Source organism: Arachis ipaensis, chromosome B10 (assembly GCF_059453495.1).
Source record: "Arachis ipaensis isolate K30076 ecotype BB chromosome B10, ASM5945349v1, whole genome shotgun sequence".
NCBI lineage: Eukaryota > Viridiplantae > Streptophyta > Magnoliopsida > Fabales > Fabaceae > Arachis > Arachis ipaensis.
Window position 1 is genome coordinate 102,385,718 of NC_142435.1, and position 12,406 is coordinate 102,398,123.

The following is a 12,406-nucleotide window of genomic DNA, read 5'->3' on the forward strand; positions in this document are numbered from 1 at the left end:
AGAATGAAGTTAACTGTAAAAATTTATACAACTCAAGAGTATAATGCTGACTGCTATGTAGAAAAGGTAGCAGCATCTTTGGATCATAATCTGCATAGAGTTCTACCTATGCACATAAGACCAAAAAAACCAGATTATTGAATGTCATAAACAGTAACTTTTAATTGCATTCAGCAAATACAAACCATTATTCATGTTAAGCAGCACAATTGAAGCACATAATGAAGTAGCTGGATTATCACAAAGAAATGCATTACAAAAGCAGGGCATGGCTAGAGTCTGTTAAAACCTAAAAGGTTGCAAACACAAACTTTCAGCAATAAGGTTCACCTTAGCTCCCAAACAAAAGGAAGCCTGCAATGCGGATTTACTTCAAATAGTGAATGGAGATACAAATGTAAAAAGTATCTGCAGTCACACTTAACATCAGCATTTAGAAGTTGCTTCACAACTTCTTGTGGACTTATTAAGTCCCTATGCTGGATCAATAAAGGAACTGCACGCTTGCAATCCAACATCATCAATTGGACAACCTGAACAAGAAGCAAATGTAAACAAGTAACAGTCCATTTATCAGTTAATGAGAACAAAAACAAGATATAACATGAAAATATGTCCATCTTCAAGAAGAAGATCAATCTACTTTTTTAACCCTATAAATGTCTGAGAAATGTTCAATCTCAATCCACAACTATTGAAAACATGTTTGCTCAAGATTCTAATATATTACACTGAAGCTTGTAAATGAAACTCATCGGATGCTGCAATAGAATGCCAACAAAGATGAGAAATATGATTTTGAACATCAGAAAATACCACAAAATCATATAAAAACATGAAATTTGAAGATCAATTGCTACAAAGTATAATTTTACCTTTTCATGGATTGAATCTTGTAGGTTATATTTATCAATGAAATCAAAGAGTTCTGGTTTCATAAGCTGAAAATTTCAAATAAAAGAAAAAGAAAAAAGAAAAGGGAAGTGAATTAACAGTCAAAACAAAATAGATTAAAGACTATTTATCCTACTATCAAAGCATTTGAATGATATTTAATTAATTTAATAGCTACCTGAATACTGGAAAAATTAATCAAAAAATGTACATCAGCATAAAATGAAAATGCTTTATCATATTGCCCAGCAATAACATACAACTCTGCCAATGCCTAACAAAGAACAAGTACAAGTTAATGTCCAAAATGGTAAAAAAATTCAAAGAATAAAAATATAATAATCAGGCTAACCTCCTTGAGCGAATCGGTCATGGATGAAGTATTGAGCTGAGGTTTGATGGCTGAAATTACAGGTAATGCAGAATAAATTACAGATGGCCATGATTTCACAGTGGACAAGAGATCCTTATGATAAGATGAATTTGTAGCCAATGCCACAAGGGCAACCTGTAGAACCAAAATCAAAATCAAAGTTTTTGGTCCCACATCAGTTCAAAATACATACCACGTAAGCACATCAGTTTTGAAAGCGACTGCTTTGTTTTAGCCTACCTCATAAGCAGTATCACGTAGTCTAGGGTTTTCTGTTGGCATGTAAGGAACCAAATCAGGGAGTTGACGGAGGTGGGCAAAATGAAATACCCATCTGTCGAATACATTCCATCGGTAACTTAATAACAAATCACAAACTGCAAAAAAAACTACTAATGCCATGCAGTACCTCTCCCATGCTGAAGCTGATCCTCACAGCAACTTGGGACATAGAGAAGCTGCTTCACCATATTTTTGTTCCACAATCAAATGATCTAGGTACCTCGATCCTACCTGCAAAGATAGTAGTAAAAATGAAAATATAAGTCTTAATTAGCTAAAAATGAGCAAATTCTGTAGAAGGTAACAATTCATTGACCAAGACATGTAATACATGACATATGGTATGGCTTTTCTATAGAAACAAATATTAAAATGAGATGAAAAATAGAACACCAATCAAGCTTCAATATTAAAGAAATCAATTTTATACATGCAATGTTAATTAACTAAATGGGCAGATATAGAGATTGCATTTCATTTTCTTTTGAGCTTTCATCTTGAGTGTATAATATTATGTAGTGTTATTGGGAGCAAAATAAATTATGTAAAGTAAAAGATTTACTGAGAAACAGAACATTTGAAGAACCTTTAGATACATGCAATCAACATAAACAAGTGCCTTCAGCAGCATATATATGTATGTCCTTATTCCAGTTATGTTCTATGTTATTCTACATTTTTACACATCCAACTTTAATTATTATAAAAAGACTTGAAAAATCTCTACCTCATCAAGTAGTTCACTGCGTCCCTGACCAGATTCAACTGCAGCCAAAGCTTTTTCATGCCACCCATGCTGAAGAAGCCAATCAATATGATCTTCCATATCCCTGATTATTAAAATGTATCAACTTCTATCCAAATTTTAATTTACTATTTTTTACTCTGTATAGAATCTTATAGCACAAACTTCACATTTTAAACATAATATAAAGTATTTCAGAGAAGTTTGACCCAGGACAAACTTAGTTTGCTTTGACTTGAATGTTCAACAGTTCAAGTCCTTTGAGGGTAGTGATGAATGAAGTAATTTGCTCACAGTGCTAATGCCAATAACAGCTTACATTGAGTGAGGTGACAGAATCATCTAATCATTTTAATTTCTATGCAGAAGAACTATTCAATGCTTTTTTCTATACAGAAGCAATCTTGATTCATAGAATTATTCGTGACAGAAATATATTAAGGAATCTCGATTTTCTTGTCTTACCGGAGGTAATTAAGGAAGCAATAAAGAATCATAACCAATTAGTTCCATGTGATGGCAGCGATTGCATTTCATTTTTCTATTACCCAAACAAATATGGTTTAAAACAACAAGCAACCTCTACTCAATTTAGATTTTAGTAAACAATAATTGAATCACTTGAACTAAACCAAACTTTAGATTTCACTGATAACAGGAAATTAGTGTACCAAACCCCCAAATTAAAAACCCTAAATCGGAACCCTAAACCTCCAATTTCAGAACCAAATGAAAATCAATGCATACCTTCTAGACGATGGTGAGCACAGAGAGAACGATGATGCTAAGCACGCAGCGACGGTCGGCACAGAGACAACAAGGGTGAGATGCAACGGTGAGAGCAGAGACAACTAGGTTGAGCGGCGACAGTGAGGGCAGAAACGACGATGGTGACCAATGATGGTGAGAGCAGAGACTACGAAGGGATGGGGACTTGGAGTACAGTAGTAGATGAACGGTCTGGGCAGCGCGCTACGATCAGTGCAAGAGGGCGACTTGGAGCGACAGTCAGTGGTTAGTGGTGAGTGGTGTGTGGTGGTGAGTGGTGAGTGGGGGTCAGTGGTGACTGGGGTTTTCGATTTGCGATGCAGGAAGGTTTTCTTCGCGCGGTGAGTGGTAACGACGAGCTGAGGGTGATGACGAGCTGAGGGTTTTCTTTCTTCTAAAAGGGTGATCCACAAGCTGAGTGTGAGCTGAGGGTTTTCTTTGTGAAAGGTGAAATGGTTTTCTTCTCTTGGAGGGAAAATTTTCACTAAGTGTGAGCTGAGTGTGCGTCCTTATTACGCCAGAAAAAAGTTAAGAGGGAAAAAATTTAAAGTGTTAAGTTTTTATTTCTAGATACATTAGGCATCACTTTTAAAATGTACCCAAAACTTAATAAATAGGCTACCCTTTAAAAGCATTTCCTTTGATACGAAAAGTGAATCTATAGGTATCAATCTACGGCTACGCTTTATAAGTGATTTCTATAATACCTAAGGCTACACCTTTTAAATGATGCCACAATTGTGTATTCTTTTCTCTTATAAAAAGGCAACACGGAGAAAAGCGTATATTCATAAAATAGGCTACACTTTTCAAATGTAGTTTAAAAAAAGTGTGGCTGAATGGGTATTTTTCTTGTAGTGAAAATTCCTGCTAATTTAGAATTTTTATAAAAATATAATCGCGTTGGTAGTATAGTTTCTAAACCAACAGAGAATTCTTTCGTACAAAAATTTGGTTGTCACAAGTAACAAAACCCAATAAAAATAATAAACCAAAGTATTTAAACCTCGGGTCGTTTCTCAGGGAATTGCAGGGCAGTATGATTTATTATTGATTATGGAAAATGCGTATTTTTGGGTTTTTGAAATGTGGAACAAATAATTTAAATGGCAAGAAAAATAAATAAATTAATAATTAGAAAATCTCTTGGCAAGGTATAAGAACTCGAAATCATATCCGAGTTATCCTTATCAGGTGTGATGAAAATTGGATTCTGCTCCCACTTAGTTAACCCTTACTAAATAAAAGTAAGTCAAATGGACAAATTAACTTGATTCCTCAGTTCTAGTCAACTCCTAAAGAAAAACTAGCTTTAGAAGGGTCCAAATTAATCCGCAATTCACAAATCTCAATCAAACGCTGAGTCTGATAACTCAAGTGTTACCAATTACTTAACCAAAGCCAAAAAAGGAAAATAAATCTAAATTAAATTGAAAGCATCATAAATAGAATAAAATAATCATTAATCTAAAATACCTCAAATTGCATTAAATTGAAATTTAAATCTAACATGAAGAGTTCATAAACCAAATTGGCAACATAAAGTAATCAACAAAGGGAAAGAAATAAATCAAAATACTAGAATAAATCAAAGTAGAAGAGAAACTAAATTAAAGGAACATTGAACCTGGCATTGAAGTAATAACCATAAAATAAAAGGAATCCTAATCCTAAAACCTAAGAGAGAGGAGAGAGCCTCTCTCTCTAAAAGCTACATCTAAAACCTAAAATTGAATAATGAATGTTGTATATTGTTGGCTTCTGCGACTTGTTGTTCGATTCCCCCATTCTCTGGCTTATATTTTGTGTTTCTGGACTTGGAATTGGGCCGAAAAAGGGTCCTGAAATCGCTGGGGTAGTTTTCTGCAGATTTCTGTACGTGGCGTCTGTCACGCGAGCGCGTGGGTCACGCGTTCGCGTGGTCTGGAGTTTTTCCTTGTCACGCGTACGCGTTGGTCACGCGTACGCGTTATTTGTGTTCTGCTCAAGGAACGCGTCTGCATCAGTCACGCGTTCGCGTTGATGCCATTTCGCGCTAGGCACGCGTCCGCGTCATCCATGTGTACGCGTCGCTGCCTTTTCTTCAAAACTCCATTTTTGAGCTTTCCTTCTATTTTTGTATATTTTCTTTCTGTCCTCTAAGCCATTCCTGCCCTATGAGGCCTAAAAATACTTAACACACAAATCACGGCATCGAATGGTAATAAAGGCTAATTAAAATTAATACTTTTAAAGCATAGGAAACATGTTTTCACACTTATCACATAATAAGGAAGGAAAAGTAAAACCATGCAATTCATATGAATAAGTGATTGAAGAATTGATAAAAACATTCAATTGGAGCATAAGATGAATTATAAAATAGGGGTTTATCAACCTCCCCACCCTTAAACAATAGCATGTCCTCATGCTAAATCTAAGAGAAAGGGTAAAGTTAGAATGGTGGAATCTTATGCAATGTAATTTATTCTAAATGCAAGCTACCTAAATAAATCATGCAATTCTAATTACTATCCACTTGTATATATAGAGCTTTCATGTGGTTAGTTTGATTCATAATTATTCAAGAAATCATATATGCATAGCCAAACCTAAATCATGTTAAAGCACTTTCACAGTACAATTGAGTTGGGTTAAGATATTTCACAAACTTGCAAGACAATTAAATAATTAAATCCGGATATATGGAGATGAGCTATTGAACCCTCACTAGATTTGTGTTTACTCTCTATTCACTCAGCGTTTGAGGTTAATCACTCTATTCTTTTCTATTCATGCTTTCTAAAACTTTGTTCTTCATCTAACCAATCAACAAATATACAATGTATACATACAAACATCATGAGGTCTTTTCAAGGTTGTAATGGGGCCAAGGTAAAGGTAAGGATATATATATAAGGCTAAGTGAGCTATAAGTTGAATCCTTAATTAGTCTAAGATCTCACCTAATATATACATTCTCTATAAAAATTTAAAATTATCCTGGTTTGCCCAATTTTTTTCCACTTTTGTGTCACATACTCATGTACCAAGTTTATTTTGTTTGTACCTCCATGTGCATTGATTCTTTTATTAAACTTATCATTGGGGCAAATCTGTCCCCTTAAAAAAAATTTTTTTTGAAACATAAACATAACATTTTCAATGCACATAGTATTTTCATTTATTTTGGTTTCATTTGAGTATGCTCCCAAAATTCTGATTATTTTATTAATTTAATCCTTTCCTATCAACCCATGTTCCCATGTTTCCCCACACTTAGTGTGTATCCAAATTTCTATCTTAAGCTAACCAAGGATTCAACTTGGGATTTTTAATTTGTTTTTCTGCTTAAGGCTAGTAATGTGGTTATAGAACAAAGGGGATTAAAAGGTTCAAGGGGGCTAACAAAGGTGATGTAGGAAGTTGGCTTATTAGGGATAAGTGAGGAAAAATTCAAATTATGGCCTCAATCATATGCGGGTATGTATTTACATTCTATATTGGACATATAGATTGAAACAAGGTAAAGATTACAAGCATAGAAAAGAAGTGCGAAACACACAGGAATGAAATTTATGGTTGAATATGACCATACAGTTAAGCTAAAAAACTCACGAGTTATGTTTCTTTGGCTCAAAAATCATATATCAGTTATGTATGTCATGCAAGTAGAAATTAAGAGTTCCTATTATTCTTAATGTGAATCTTAGGATGGCTCTAAAAAAATTTAGTGATCTTCCTTGAAGAAATGTTGTTAACTAACTCACATTTGTTGCTATATATATACAGTGTGTGAATTATTGTGATTATGTTACACTAAAGTCTCTAGTTTACTCTTTTTTTTCTTTCCAATTAATCCAAATTATCGTATGCTAAAAAGGGTAAACTAAACTAATTAATCCATGTATTCTATATCACAACTTAATAAGCTAAAAGTGCAACTAAACTAGATATCTAAGATAAATATATAAACCCAACTACCCAAGGTGCAAAATGCAGAAATACAGTAAAAATACAGAAATATGTGCAAGTACTGGAAGATAAATAAGATAAGATGAAATAAAAATAAAAATAAAAATAAAAATATAGAAAAATAAGCAAAATAGGATAAAAAGAGAGTCTGAAAAGTGGTTCACCAAAATAAAGTTCGCCAGAGATGGCGACCTCCCCACACTTAAATAATAGCATCGTCCTCGATGCTCACTCAAGTTGGGTGTGCAGAAGTGTTATCTATGGAAGGATGTGCAGTAGGTGTCTCTGTGGTGGTTTGAGGCTTGCAGTCTGTATGAATGTCGGAGGGTCTGCCTGCTGAAGTGGAGGCTCTGTCTGCAGAGGGATCTCTGGATCAGCCGGCTGTATATGATGGGGCTCCTCATGGTGTGGTGCAGCCTGCTCAGGTCCTGCCTGCTCAGCCTCTGCATATGCCTCCTCCTCATGATCGTCCGCCTCCTCCTCAGATGGCTCAGAAGGGGTGTCAGGCTCGGAGGGGATGTCGTGGTGGCCAGATCGGATCATTAACTTTAAGTGCTCATAGCGTCGCTTGCTGCGACGCTCAGATCTCTCATATCGCCGCTGGTTGCGGCACTCCATCTGGTCCAACCGGTCAAATAAGTGATGCACGAGGTGGTAGATGGGCTCTGAAGCAGGTGAGGGTGCAATAGTGGTGGCTGGTGCAGTAGGGCCTGAAGGGACAGCAGAAGATGTGGCTGCCTCAGCAGAGTCAGTGAGAAAAGGAGGTCGGTAACCCAAAGCCTGAAACTTCCTGCTGTGAGGGATGATCTTCTTGCAGTCTGCTGCGGTTGGCTTTTTATCAGCAATATCCCAGGGCACCTCAGCTCGGCGGCCCAGCTGAGTAATCAAGTATGGTAAAGGGAGGGTACCTCTGATATGGACCCTGACCATGTAATATCGGATAAAGCGGGGAAGATATAAGTCTTTTCCCTCGATCACACACCATATGAGGGTAATCATAGCAGCTGGCACCTCTGTCTCATGAGTGCTCGGCATCACATAGTTACTCAGAATCTGCTGCCAAAGCCGAGCCTCATTATTCAGGTAGATAATCTTTATTCCTTTTGGGGCCACTGTGGATTTGCTCATGACCCATGGGATAGTAGGATCAATAGCTATGGTCCTCTTGACTGCGTCCCAGTCAAATCTCATGAATCGCATATCCTTCTCAGCTTTTTGGTAACCATCTGGCTGATCTGACTTAAACTGAAGTTGGAGGATTTCTTCAATGGCTTCCTCAATAACCAGTATCTGCTTACCTCTGAGTTGGACTGCATCCAGGGATGTTTTGAAGTAGTTGAAATAGAATTCTCTGACCCAGGATGAGTTGACTTCAGTCAATTTTCTTTCCAAGAAGAACCAGCCTCTCTGTTTAATTTGATCTGAAGTGTATTGTTTGAGTTCTTCTAGAATTTTGAGGGTCCTTTCCAGGTATAGGTTCCAAGAAGTAGCAAAAACTAGATACTTTAGCTCACAGTATCTGTTGCTAAACTTGACAGGGTCTGTGGCAGGCAGTAGCTGATCGGCCTTTTCCTGCGGGATAAAGTTATTTTCCCGCCAGGAATCATCATGAAGGATATCCAATATAGAGGTAGAGGATTCTCCTCTTTTCCTTTTGCTAGTGGTTGCTTTACCCTTTCCTTTACTTTTAGGGTTAGATATCCTGAAAAGCATAAATTTCAGGATACAGTTTAAGAACTAAAGCAGGAAAATAGGTAAACAAATAGGAATATATCAATAGAAGCATAGATTGGCAAAAGAGGAATAAAGTGGAAATGTAAGCATGAATTGAGTTAATTTGATGTAAAATTTTCGATTGTATTCAAGTTAAAAGTTGTAGAAGAGAAATCACAATCCAAAATCTTTGATGTGCGGAATTGTTTTTTAATTAGGAATAACACTAAACATGCCTTGAAGTGGTTTTAAAGTGGTTAGTTGAAAACTAAAAGTTAGAAAGTTAAAAATGGTTAAGAGTTAAAAGTAAAATTAAAGTCAGTGGCATGGTGTTGTGGTTCCCAATAACTAAAATTGCACAAATTTGAAAACAAGTAACTCAAATTCAAGTAAAAATTGCAGATTATTGATGATTAATCATTGAAAAGAATGGAAAAATTAAAGTGAATTCATCAATAATTTTATTTAATCAAATAAGAAAATCAGAAAGAATAAAAAAACTGGCCCTGCATTCATGAATTGCTTTGGTTAAAACATTTAGTGCAAATTAGAAAGTTTCAAAACTAATTCATGAATGGTAGTAAAGTGAAATAATATGTTGAAAAAAATTGGGCAGCATTTTGTCTAAAAATTGGACATTCTCGAGTAATAATCAACAGCAAAAAGAGTTCATATGATAATAAGGAAATGCAGAAAAGAGTAACAAGTAGTAATTCACAGGAATTCAAAATAAACAACTCAATCTGCATCAAAGAAAAGTAAAGAGCAGCATATGAACAGCATTATCATCACAGCATATTCGAAATTGTAAAACAGATTAAACAATTAACAAGAACAGTGCAATTATCAGGCCTAAATCCACTAACTACATCCTAGCTACCTACCCACCTAAAATCCACTACGATCATGCATCTCTAACTATCCTAATTTGAACATAATTCGAAAAACTAACTAACTAATCAACAGGAAAAAAGATTCAGTGTTTGGCGAAACCTGGTGGGCAGAGGAACAGAATTAGGGCACAGAGAGATGGTGTTGGTGGTGGTAGTGACGCGACGGCACTGGAAAGCAGCACGGTGGCGGTTCGGTGGGGGCAGTGGTGGCTGTGTGGTGGGTGTGGGTTTAAGGGGGTTATTGGGAAGGAAAGGAGAAGAAGAGGTGAGGAGGGGAGGGTTGGGAGCGTGGTGGCCGGTGGTTCAGGGCGGCAACAGTGATGGCAGTTCGGCAATGGGGCGGGGGTGTCGCGGAGAGGGAAGAATGGAGGGGAGAAAGAGGGAAGAAGAGAAGGGGGTGGTTCCAGCGAGGGTGGCGCGGCAGTTCTGGTCGGCGATAGTGGGGCGGCTCAGTGAGAGGTGGTGGTGATATGGTGGTTGGGGGAAGGAGAAGAGAGAGTGCAGAGGGGGTTTTGGGGGTGGGTTTTGGTATGCGAAAGGGGTATGGTTTCACGTGGGTTGGGGTTAGGGTATTTGAATCCACGTGAATGCATGGGGCACGCGATCCCGTGTTTAGGGCAAAAAGGGAATGACGTGAACGCATCATTGACGTGATCGCGTGGTTGAGGGATCATAAAGGTGACGCGTACGCGTGGGACACGCATACGCGTCGCTCAGATTTGTTCTAAACGCACAATTCCAGCGTCGTTTTGGCGCAACTCTCTGTTTCCAATCAGGGGGCAATGATTTCCATGCGACGCGTACGCGTCGCCCACACTTTCACGTGGTATGTGTGATGTGAAAGTGACGCGAACGCGTGGCCCAAATTGTGCCTAATGCACCACAGCCGCATGATTCCAGCCCAACTTTCTGGGCGTTGGATTTTGACGCCGATTTGCAATCGACGCCGACGCGTGGCCCATGCGCACATGTGGGGTGTTTTTTTTATGCAGGATGCAAAATGCAATGATAGTGTGGATGCTATGGATAATTCCAGGTTCAATGAAAATAGAATAAAATAAAACTCAAAAACAAACAAAACGAAATAAAATCAAAATTGAAAAGGAACGATAATACCATGGTGGGTTGTCTCCCACCTAGCACTTTTAGTTAAAGTCCTTAAGTTGGACAATTGATGAGCTTCCTGCTATGGTGGCTTGTGCTTGAATTCATCCAAAAATCTCCACCACTGTTTGGAATGCCAACAGCCTCCGAAGTCCCAAACTAGGCATGTAAAGCCCTTGAGCAAATTCAAACAGGTTTTCAGGCTCCTGGGGTGTTGAATATCAGAATAGATTCCAGGATCCCATGCTGAATATCAGAATAGATTCCAAGATTCCAAACCTTGCTTTTATATCCGCCTTTGTCTCTATCTATATTTTTTCAGCTGGGCAGTTTGGAAGTTGAATTCTCACCAAGATGACCAAATATCTTCCGAAACCCATTCAATCGAACTCGAAACCAATCCTTACACTTCAAAGTGAAGCATGGAACCTCATTGAATCTTGCATACCAGCCTTGAGCATGAACCATTTCCCTTTTACTCTTAAAGCTGCAAACAACTCTAAGTTGGCCATCTGTTTCAAGCAAACCATATTCAAGTGGAAAAGTAAAGATAAAGGCTAAGGATTTTACCCACTTGAAAGTTGTATTGGATGGTAATGGCCTTGGAAAAGGTGTTTCCAGTGGTTTTGGAAGCTCTACTCCCTTGTATTCTTCTGTGAATTCTTCCACTTCCTTGCAAACTTCTTCAACTGCATCCACGTTTTGATCAAAGTCTTCGATATCTTCCTCATCACTCAAGTCATAATTTGGAGGTTGAGAGAAGTCTACCTCCGCATCATTTTCGTATTCACTTGGGGAAGATTCTTCAATCTCAGAGAATTTACTTGCGGATGCAAGTTCATTACTAGGAGGACTTGAATTGTGATTATCATTGTCAAGGAAACTCGCTTCTTGAGTTGTTCCGTCCAGTTCTTCATAAGACACCTGCTTTGGGGGCTGTGCACTATCCTCCTTAGCATCAATTGCAAATTTCTCAATGGAATTTTCCACAATTCTGGATTCCCATGGAGGTTCAGCATCTCCTAAATCTTCAACCAATTCTTCTTCTTTGATAATTTCAACTTCCTCCACTTGTTCTAGTACAAAATCATGCTCCTTACTGCCCATTGGAGTTTCTAGTATCTCCTTCATGCTGCGTTCTTCGTTAGATTGCCCACATGAAGCCATGGGGGTTCCTTGAGTGTCTGAATGTCAAGAAGGTAATCGATTAATCGCTTGCTCCAGTTGGTGATGGGTTGCATGAAATTTTTCCACTATTTTCTTGAGTTGCTCCCTGGATTCTTGGGTTGATGGATATGGACATGGTGCATAAGGACGAGGTGGTTCTTGGGAGTAATTGGATTGGAATTGGGGTGGGTATGGGTTAGGGTCATACGGAGGTGAATGGTGGTAGGGGGCTTGTGAGTATGGTGATTCAAAGCTATGTTGAGGAGGTGGTTCATAGGCATATGATGGTGCTTGTTGGTAACTACGAGGGGGTCCACCATATCTATCATCTTGGTATGCACCTCGGAATGGCTCTTGACCATAGTAATTTGGTGGGTGTTGGTTGTCACAAAAGGGTCCACCATAACTATTGTCTCGACATGCATTGTTGAATAGTCGTCGTCCATGGTACGTTGGAAGGTGTTGTTGCCTAAAGGGTTGATCAGATCCTCGTGGCTCCATCCATCTTTGATT

At 38.1% G+C, this 12,406-nt stretch overlaps 1 long non-coding RNA gene across 1 annotated transcript; it reads right to left on the minus strand.

Moving 5' to 3' along the window:
- Positions 1–366: 366 nt before the first annotated feature.
- On the minus strand, positions 367–1,170 carry LOC110268439 (uncharacterized). The gene is made up of 3 exons (XR_015883814.1): positions 1,106–1,170; positions 876–941; positions 367–533 (listed from the first exon to the last, which is right to left on the minus strand). It is a non-coding gene; the product is annotated as an uncharacterized LOC110268439 (long non-coding RNA).
- Positions 1,171–12,406: the final 11,236 nt, after the last annotated feature.